We start from the raw sequence: 4,675 nt of genomic DNA on the forward strand, positions 1-4,675 counted from the left end.
ATTTTTGTAGTTCCCTTTATTGGTGTATAGGAATCCAACTGGTTTTTGTATGTTTATCTTATATTATGCCACTCTGCTAAATCTTTTTATTAGTTCCAGTAGTTTTCTTGTGGAGTACATTGAGTTCTGTGTGTATAGTATCATACCATCCACAAATAGGGATAGTTTTACTTCTTCCTTAGCAACTTGGATGCCCTTTATTTCTTTTTCTTGCCTTATTGCTCTTGTTAGGACTTCCAGCACAACGTTAAACAGGAGTGGTGATAAAGGGCATCCTTGTGTTGTTGCTGTTCTCAGGGGGAGTGTTTTCAGCCTCTCTCAGTTAAGAATGATGTTGGCTGTTGGTTGCGTAAAGATGCACTTTGTTATGTTGGGGAATTTCCTTTCTATACCTATTTTATTGAGAGTTTTTATCAGGAATGGATGCTGGACTTTATTGCCTGCCTTTTGTGTGTTGATTGAGATGATCATGTGATTCTTTTATTTATGTGGTGGATTATGTTGATTGATTTTCTAATGTTGAACCATCCTTGCATACCTGGTATGAATCCCTCTTGGTCATGGCATATTATTAGTATTATTTTGATATGTCGCTGAATTCTGTTGGCTATAATTTTGTTGAGAATTCTTGTGTCTATAGTCATGAGAGATATTGGTCTGTAATTTTCATTTTTTGTGTGATATCTTTGCTTGATGTTGGTTTCAGGCTTATGCTGGCTTCATAGAATTAATTCAGAAGTGTTCCTTCCTTTTCTATGTTCTGAAATAGTTTGAGTAGTACTGGTACAAGCTGTGTTCTGAATGTTTGGCAGAATTCTGCTGGATACATGTTGTCCTGCTTTATTATATGTTTTGACATTGTTTGCTGTCTCTGAGACATGAAGGTATTTTTTGTTGTTGTTGTTGATTGTATGTTCATTTGTTTTGTCCTGCTTTTTTTTTTTTTTTGATATGTAAGGGCGGGCGGGCGGGTGGGTAGGTGGGTGGGGATGCTGGGCCTGTTTGGCTGCTTTCTCATCTGTGGGCACAGTAGTTCTCGTCACCTTGTCCAGGTGCGCAGGGCTGCAGCAGGCAGGATGTTCCTCCTTTGCTGTATACTGGTTTAGCAAAGTGGCTGAGGGAAGACTGGGTGGGTGCTGTTTGCCTGTTGATGGTGCAGTGGTATGGGAGTGCTCACAGCCACTTGCCACATGGGTGGGTGTGTCAGATGGGAAGCGGTATGGGCTCGTTTCTCTCCATTCCACAGCTAGTTGAGTGGCAGAAAGAGAGATGCGGTTTGAGCCTGGTGCAGTGGTGGGCCTGAGTGCCAGGGATGCTCTAGCTGTGGCAGCATGGCAGGGGCCAGTAGGAAGGGGGGTAGGTGGCGTATGGGGGCAGAAGGGTGAGGGGTGAGAAAGCATGTTTCTCTGGTTACTGGGTGCTCTGTCTCCTGTTGGGAGCTCTGTTAAGTTGCCTTCCCATACTCCCTGTTCTGGGTTGTTGCTGGTTGTGCTTCAAGACGGTGATACTGTGCCTTGATAGTTGGCAGGGGACTCCATTCTGTATCTCTCCTTGTTCTCTGTTTTCTGTCAGTTTCTTCTTCCATTTGATGTTTGATACAATTCTTTATCCCTTCATTTGATGTTTATGGTTCCAGGATTGATGTTTGTATCTGTTTTACTTAGTTTTTTGGGTCTTTGCTACAGAGGGACGGCATGGTGCTTCTGTCCAGAGCACCACGTTGGCTTCACCTCCTCACCATAAAAATTTTTTGACAAATTCTTTTCTTCCTCTTCCTCATTATTTCTTTCTTCTTCAAAATCCATCAAGTCTTGATCTGTTAAATCTCCTTCTTCGTGATTTGTGAGCTGTTTACCATTGGCAATATCAAGTTCTAAATTCAGAGTTTTTGCCATATGGATGATTTTCCCACTGATCTCTTCCATCATATTATGTTGATCAAATACTTGCAGTGTGTTCACATAACTCAGAAATTTTTTCCATATCCTCTGCACACATTTTCCTATAACTTTCCTCCAGGAAAATTCAATGTTCCAGATACACTGAAGGATATTATAATTCTTCCAGAAATCATATACCATTACCATACTTCCATCTCTTGCAGCTATTGCCTGAGCAAATGTTGTCTGTAGGTAGTATGCCTTGAAGGTGGTGATTGCACCTTAATCCATAGGTTGAATCAGAGCTGTTGTTTGGGGCGGTAGATACGCCCCTTTCATATCTTGATTTAGATCACCTACATGAGGAGGATGTCCTGGGCCATTATCAAGTAGCAGCAGAATCTTGAAAGGAATGCTCTTTTCAAGGCAGTAGGCGTGCACTTCTGGGATGAAACAATGTAAAAACCAGTCTTCGAATAACAGTAACATCATCCAGGCCTTGGAGTTACCCCTGTAGTAGGCTGGCAGCTTATTTTTGTCAATGGTTTTGAATGTTCGGGGTTTTCAGAATAATAGACAAGAAAAGGTTCTAATTTAAATCCAGCAGCATTTCCTCCAAGCAGCAGCATGATTCTATCTTTAAATGCCTTTAAACCAGGCATTGACTCCACCTCTTTGTGAATATAGGTCTGTTCTGGTATCTTTTTCCAAAACTAGCCTGTTTTGTCCACACTGAAAACCTTTTGGTTAGCAATATGTACTACATACAATGATGCAGCATGTAATATGCTGATGTTAAAAAAAAAATAGAGGGCAGTCATAAGTGTGGTTCGTCATAACTCAAATATGTCGTAAGTCAGAGACTACCTGTAGTTACTATTTTTACTTTCACAACTAATGAAAGGAGAAAAACAGGTGATTTCCTAACTCAAAAAGAATTTTAACATTATTTTATGCTGATTGATTTAATTATAACCAAATCAGTGAAGTTACAGTCTTTGAGTTAAAATATTACAAATTTGGACAATACATTAAAATTAAAATTCCTGCAATGAATATGTAAGAAGTATATACATATATGTATATGAGAATATTTATCTGACACTTAGGTCACTGATTTTCTTTGAATAACTGTGAATTATTTGACATTAATAAACTCAGAAAGAACCCTGCCACATAACCAATGATAATTCAATGTAAAAAATCTGAAGTCTTGAAGAGGTATTGATAAAGTAGTATCATTCAAAGGAAGGAGAAAACATTTCCACTTCAGTGAGTCTGTCAAAAATTTCATAGAAAGAGGCTTTTGAGATTGGCTTTGAAGGGAACTTGGCTTGCAGATGGGGAACAAAACATGACAGAAACACATGCCTTTTATAGAAGTGAAACATTTGATTTAGCAGAAAAGTGTAAATGGACCACTGGAAAAGAGGAATCGCTTTAATTTTCCATCATGAGAGGTTCTTCTGGAGCTTAACACTACCAGAAGGGTGTTGCACCAGTGCAGACAATCTTAAACAAAGGCTTTGAGACCTAGGGTTTGAAGTGAAACGCTTTAAGGACCTTAAAGTGGAAGGACTACTGCTCCAAATTCAAGAGGTATTGACCTCTGACCTTATAGAAACTGATTGCTTGTTATGTGTATTCCTGAGCCATGGTGAAGGCAGGCACATTTATGCATACGATACAAAAATGGAAATTCAGACATTGACTGGTTTGTTCAAAAGGGACAAATGTTAGAGCCTGGTTGGAAAACCCAAGATACTCATTATTCAGGCGGGTCAAGGAGACCAGCACGATGTGCCAGTCATTGCTTTGGATGTTGTGAATCCACAGACAGACAAGCTGGACACGAACGTAACTGAGGTGGATGCGGCCTCTGTTTACAGGCTACCTGCTGGAGCAAACTTCTTCATGTGTTCCTGTGTTGCAGAAGGTTATTATTCTCACCCAGAAACTGTGACCAGGTCACAGCACGTTCAAGATTTGCCTGACGTGTTGGGAAAATAGTTTCCTCCTTAGAGTTCACAGAACTCACGCTGGTGAACAGATAAGTTCCTCGGCACTGGGTGGACTTTTGCAAAGACCCAAGTGCAATTGGAAAGAAACAGGTTCCCTGCTTTGCCCCAATGCTTACTAAAAAGCTACATTTCTTTCCAAAATCTAAATGATGGGAGCTATTTTCTCTTAAGCATCTATGTTCAAATATATTTCCCTTCTTTTTGTATAAATAGCTATCACTAGATTGAAGCTTGTGGGCCAGCAATTTAAAATGTTTGAAGGTTTAATGCTTAGCAGAGAACTGCTTTTTTTTTTTTTAGTAAATAATTCATATTGGACGTGAAGAAAGGGCTTGATATATGTAGAAACAAAATCCTCAGGGAATTACTGTAAATAAAAATCCACAAGCATTTGTAACAGTTGATCTTTTCAGTAAAGTGCAAGATTTACTCAAAATATCTGGCTGATTTTAACTTGTATTTTATGACTTTTTAATAAAAGTTTATTTTGTAATGTTTATAAAGGTTTTGAAACCCGAATTAGATCATTGTTTCCCCTTAACAAGAAATTTGAAATTCATGTTTTGTTAAAATTTTCTAGTTAAAAGAAAAAAAAAAAAAGATTGGCTTTGAAGAGTTTGGACATGCAGAGTGGGAAGGGAAATTATATCCTGATCTGGGTATTATATGGGAATAGGTTTTCTTTGTTATGTTAATAAGGCAGTATTAGTACAGGGCGTGTCTTAAATCAGTTTCCTTGACAATATGGAAGAGTAGATTAAACAAGCAAGCAGG

General features: G+C 38.8%; 1 pseudogene; it reads left to right on the forward strand.

The window, feature by feature from the left end:
• The first annotated feature begins 1,269 nt into the window (after positions 1-1,269).
• LOC126071409 (caspase-6-like) lies at positions 1,270-4,051 on the forward strand (annotated as a pseudogene).
• The last annotated feature ends 624 nt before the right edge of the window (positions 4,052-4,675 follow it).

This window comes from Elephas maximus, chromosome 3 (assembly GCF_024166365.1).
Source record: "Elephas maximus indicus isolate mEleMax1 chromosome 3, mEleMax1 primary haplotype, whole genome shotgun sequence".
NCBI lineage: Eukaryota > Metazoa > Chordata > Mammalia > Proboscidea > Elephantidae > Elephas > Elephas maximus.